Source organism: Lepeophtheirus salmonis, chromosome 1 (genome assembly GCF_016086655.4).
Source record: "Lepeophtheirus salmonis chromosome 1, UVic_Lsal_1.4, whole genome shotgun sequence".
NCBI lineage: Eukaryota > Metazoa > Arthropoda > Copepoda > Siphonostomatoida > Caligidae > Lepeophtheirus > Lepeophtheirus salmonis.
In genome coordinates this window covers 29,710,886-29,716,885 of record NC_052131.2, presented here as the reverse complement: position 1 = coordinate 29,716,885, position 6,000 = coordinate 29,710,886, and the positions used below count along the sequence as shown (strand labels likewise).

Here is a 6,000-nt window from a genome sequence, read left to right as displayed (position 1 = left end):
AAATTTGAGCAAAAGTTATGCTTTCATACCTGTGCGTAATTTTATCTCCTCTAGAGACCCTTCTTTTTGCTCAAACTTTCCATCCGAAAAAAATGCCAAACCCAGACGTTTGAGCATCAGTATTAATTTCAAAATATAGATATAATTTCCGGAGGATGAAGAGCACGAGTCTTTAAAATTTGACCATCATTTTAAGTAACTCAGACTTTAAGATGACAATCTGATTGACGGCTTTTAAGGAGCATGTAAGTCCCCTTTATTAAGATTAAAGTGTAAAGCACACATTGTTCACAATATAACTAAACATTATATTGTCTAGCTTCGTAACCAAGGCACATGGCTAAGCTAGCATGCTTGGGAGCAGAGGTCCGTAATAACAGATCACAATGATAGATACTGCCACTTATATGAATTTCCGATTTAATTAAATTAACAACCGGTCTCCTTCTTTTTTTTTTAATAATTTAAGTACTATAATTAACTAAATATATAACTTTTGAAAGACTGGAATATGATATAATATAAGGTATTTATAAACAGAAAAAAACGTGTTACCGTCTTTTGTATCAGTAAATTAATAAATTCATTGGAAAAGCGACATCTAGTGAAAAAATAGGAAAAATACTGACCATGTTATTTTCTCAGACTAACAGTTGCGTTGCTACTTGGTTTAAAGCTTTAGTTTTAACAAAGAATTATTGCTAAATACTCTTAGTACCTGTTGCACTAGTATTTTCCATCGGTTCAGAGGGAGTTGAGGATGATAATTGATTGAGAACGTAATTCACTACATATATTAATTTTGTACTTTGAAGATGAGCCACTCAATCTTTCACCTATCCTTATACGGTGAGGATATTACATTGAGCTAATCCAAGAGACTCAGTCTCGCCTCAAAGTTATTGCAGATCTATTCTTCCACCATCTTAAGGACCAGTATTTGTTTTTTCACATTCGTAGAATACATGAAACAAGGTCTCCAACTCCTTAAGGCAAAAATAACCATTTATCTCGTAAGGATCTACCCGTGACTTATTTGTAAAAATACAAGACATTCCTTATCTATACATCAAACTATTTTGATGTGTTTATGTGTATGGATTCTTCAAAATGACGTTTGGATCTGCAAATTCTATACATTGCTATGACCAAGCCGTTTGAATCTTCGCCTTGCAATAGATGAAGTGTCTTTCTGTTTTGAAAACTTTGTTGTACATGAGATTGTCGAGTCTGTGGGGTAATTGTATAGATATCTATTTTAATAGACAACTATTTTGTTCCATGAAAGGTCACTATTTAATACTTTTAATCCGATGTTAGACTTATTTGTAAGCCTATATCATATATTAACTTTTTGTTGTTGGTTTGTGTATTGCCAGGACGAGGGTTACCACTTATATACTCGTTTCTTCTCTTTCATGTTATTTCTACTTTTTGCTTCCATCATCACTCCCACTATCCCTGTTCTTGTCATACCTTCTCAGGGAGATTATCTGTAGCACGTCCTTACCTATATTTTATCACCCAACCTTTCTTCCGAATAGAAACAGAAAAAAGGTCCAGAATCATATGGTAGGTAGCCAAGTAAGTCAATCCTACCAACTGCTATATGTACTCCCAGACTAATACCTTCGTGTTACTTCTTCACAATTTTTTAAATATTAAAATATACATAGTATATTATTCGATACTGTATTAAAATATTGCTTAGAAATATTCTATTAAAAGCGTAGCTATAAATTTATATTTTTATATGATAGCCAAACTTTCTTGATATAAATAAAAAATGGCCCATATATATATTATAAATGATAAGGGATCAACAAGAAATTGTATTCCTGTTTCTTTGGAACCGAAGCATAAGTATAGATTAACTTATTACTTTGTTTGTTTATCAAAAAGAATAGATTATAAAATAGTTATGACGTATCAAGCGAGAGATGGGAATCAACAGCGTCATAAAAATAAATAAGGTATTTTTTGTGTTATCGAGGTAACGTCATGGTAAGATTCAATTCCATTCAATGAAGATAACAGACAGACATTTAAAAATATAAAATTTGAAAATTGTGTTCGTTTTGTAATTCCTCACTAAAAAGAATTATTCCCCTTTTTTTGAAGAGAAAACAGTAGGTGTCTTCTTTAATAAAATTTATAGCTAGTGAAAGAAAATTATTTTTTATTAGAGAAGAATTAGAAAAATTAATTTTTTTTGGAAAATTTTTCAAAAATAAATTATTATTAAATTTATCAGTTGCACTGATACCTATTAAGAAATATTACTTATAAAACGAACAGGGATTAAGGGTACACATTGCATAAAAGTCAAAATATTTATACCAGTGGGAAAACATAAATTCTAAATTTCACAGAAAAAGGATTATATATATATTATTTTTTTGTATGGGGGGGGAGAGAAAGGAGCTTGGATTAGAATCTTCTTTTTCAAAAAAAAAAGAAGAAGATTTAAATCTTTTTTGAAAAAAATTTCTAAAATTAAATTTTTCTTTGCAAAAATTTGAACTTTTTCTGTTTTTAAAATTATAATCTTTTTTTTTTAAATTTGAATAATTAAATTATTTGGAAAAAAATCAGAAATTGAATTTAATTTATTAATTGATTTGAAAAAAAAATTCAAACATTAAATTTTTTGCTAACAATTTCAAAAATGGACATTTATTAAAAAAAAAAAATTGTAAAAAAAGTTGAAAAAATTATATTTTTAGTGTTAAATTTACTTGTTTAAAAGCAAAAAGTACTTAATTTAGGGAGGGTCCTTGAAAAATTGGCCGTCCAGAAATTTTTTCCATATTATAATGGGCTCGAAAATGAAAAACAGAGAATCCCGAGTTTTGACAATTTCCGAGTAACACTCGGCTTTTTTTGCCCACAAGCCGTGTTTCATTTATTTCTATATATTTACTTCATCAAACTCGAGTACCAATTTCTGAGTTTAGCTCGTGGCACATCACTAATTGTGAAAACAAAGCAAAAAACATAGAAATCTATGCTGATTATGCAAATAATGACAACTTTAGTGTCAATTTCTGATATCCTGGTTTGACTTTCTCTCCATATCTATTTATATCTCTCTTACATTAAAAAAATCAAGCAAAAGAAGCGCTTTTACAATAAAAAAACCGTACGGATGTTTATGCTCTTTCGCTTTCCCTTCAGATGAAGAAGACACACAAAAAAAGGAAAAAAATAAAATAGTTCCCCATTCCTTTTTTGGTTACCTCAAAAGTGACACACGGTGTAAAATAAATAGTGTTGATCATCATCTATTCTCCCTAAACAAAAATAGATTTGGACCGTATATACAGGTAAGACAACTTCTTAATTACAATTGGTGTGTACGCAGCTGTATGGGTCACAATTAGAATAAACTTTGACCTAATCCAGATGCTGGTCAAATGAATTTTAACAATTTTTTATCTTTTATTTAATAACATGTACGTAACCAAAAATTTATGATTTAATGTTTTCCTTTTAAACCTGTTTTATGTCATAGATAATGCTAAAAAAATACATTTTGAAACTAAAATCATGTCTTTAGCTTCAATATTCACAAAGTTAGGACTATTAATCATCGGAAATTCATCTATTTTTTGTTTTCTGTTTTTCGTGTAGCCTACACCAAAAAATATGTAATCCATTATGATATTTCAATCAAACAAAACAACTTTTTTGAACATGAAAAGAATTGAATGAAATTTTCAGGAATTACAAAATATAGTATTGTGCAAAAGATTTTCCTTTAAAAACCTGCAATTGAAAAAAAATAATATTGAAAAAAAGTACTTTCATATTCTGCAGTAGTAAACATTGAAGGTGCTAACGTGGAATTAAAATTCATGTACTTTGTAGGAACAGATTAATTAAAAAAATTACAAGATAATAAATAAATAAATGTTATAATGTCCATTATACTTTTAATTTGATCAATTAAACGCCATCTCTGATTTTGAAGGCTATCTTGAGGTGACTTATTTTCCAGCGAATAGTGCGATTGAATTTTTTTGAGACTGGGTGAAATATTATAAGTTTATCTACATTTAATAAAAATGAGTCAAATTGATTTATTCCACTTAAGTAATGAAAATCCCTTCTAGGCCTCTGTGCACGCCTTTCGCAAGTTTTTTTTTTTTTGCACTGTAAATCGGTATTTTGCCACATACCTATTAATAGGTTATTAATTTTCAATATGACCTCTATGGGTTTCAATTCTACGACGGAATAACCATTTTTATATATTAAAGAGATATATGTCAATCTTCCATAAACAGTGCCAGAGTTGGTCATATTGATTTCAAACTAAAATTATGGATCTAACATTAGTAGATCTTCTGAATATACACAGTTTTGAATAAAATAAGATTTGCATTATCTGGCATGGCTTTCCATTTTTCTCAGTGTTGCACTTTTTTAAGGAATAGACGCTGAATGAAAAAATTTCAAATCTACATTAGGGTGTATGATATCATTTGAAACTATTAATATTATTGACATTTTATTCTATTTCAGCTATTACATCTCAATATTTGATTTTATACGGTTTTATGCAGTAAAAATGAGCTGAATCATTTTACTTTATGAAGAAAAATGTTAATCTATCAATAATGATTACATAGTTTGTTCCATTTGCTCAATACGGACCAACTGCACCAATTTGAGTTATTTAAAAGCTGGAGATCAGATGGCACCAAATATAACACTCGATGATGAATAACTCGAGGGGTATTTGCGTTCAAAAAACTTTGAAAAGTTCAAATTGCCAAAACATTACATGATGATTGATCATGTTTCTCCATCTCCACAACTGAATAATAATGATACAAAACGGAAATTGACGCTATGTCTAAAAATAAATGGTAAATTGATTAGTCAACCTATTTGTATCCTGTTAATTCGAAGGGATTTACTTGTTGCATAGAAAGTTCCGAAAGTATACCAAAAAAACGGATATGAATACAACAACTATTTTTAACTACGTATGCCAGCAGTACAACTCATTTGTAGTTCAAGGTGAAAGATGTGAAAATAGTAAAGTCCGAGCCCAGTCATGTTTTATGATTTGGAGGTCAGATCAGAGACTGTGTATAAAATAAAGGCTAGATCTTCAATAAAAAAAAGTTGCCAGTGAAAGGGATATACCATACAGAACAGTTCAGAAGTGGTAGATAAGATCCAAGAAAGGCGATAGCCTGAGAGACAGGATTGGAATGGGACGGATGAAAGTTCTGAGCAATAAAGCAAAAATTATTATTGCAAAATATCGGGGGAAAAGGTGTCAAAGCTACAAAAAATTGGCTCGTCGTTTATCAGGGTTGGCGAAACGTGCTCCATGTACACTGTTAACAGATATTTAAGCAAAACTCTCGGTTCCAAGTCCTTCAAAAGGCCAAAAATTCCAAGATTTACTCAAAAAAATATTAGTGATAGGCATGAGTTCTCGAAAATTACCAGGAATTGCTTCCTGGCGACTGGAAAAATGTTATCTTTCGTAATGAGTCACCCTTTTCCCTGTTTTGGATCCCAAAAAAGAAGATCGAATTTGGGCCAGAGATTGGGAAAATGTTATGCCCATTGAGACTGTTAAGAAATCTCAAGGAATCCAAGTCTGGGGAGCAATCAGCTTCTGGACTCTCTGACCTTCACTTAATGCAACAAAGCTTTTGCTTGACAGCTCATAGCTAAGTTTCAGATATATTGGAAGGTCGTCTTGACCAATTTTGGCCAGAACAAAAATTACTGGTCTAATTTCATCAAGAAAACTGGTTCACTGGATGTCTGATGTGATTTTTCAACATTATGGCACAAACTGCTGCCATGAATGAGTTATGGCTCAAAAACCAAAATCTTCCGTTTTGGTTAAGGGGAAGGCGAAGCCAACAGCCTACATATTAACCTAATTGAAAATCTATAGTCAATTTTGAAAGACAGGCATGCCAGTCTGCCTTCTGCTTCTGGAAATTTGAAAGAGTTGGAGAATATTAT

At 30.8% G+C, this 6,000-nt stretch overlaps 1 protein-coding gene across 2 annotated transcripts in view; it reads left to right on the top strand.

Moving 5' to 3' along the window:
* Positions 1-3,191: 3,191 nt before the first annotated feature.
* LOC121127151 (FMRFamide receptor) overlaps positions 3,192-6,000 on the top strand; it is a 176,322-nt gene continuing 173,513 nt past the window's right edge. For both annotated transcript variants that reach the window (XM_071890686.1, XM_040722505.2), the window contains exon 1: positions 3,192-3,326. The gene's annotated coding sequence lies outside the window, so the exon portion shown is untranslated. The remainder of the gene's footprint in view (positions 3,327-6,000) is intronic.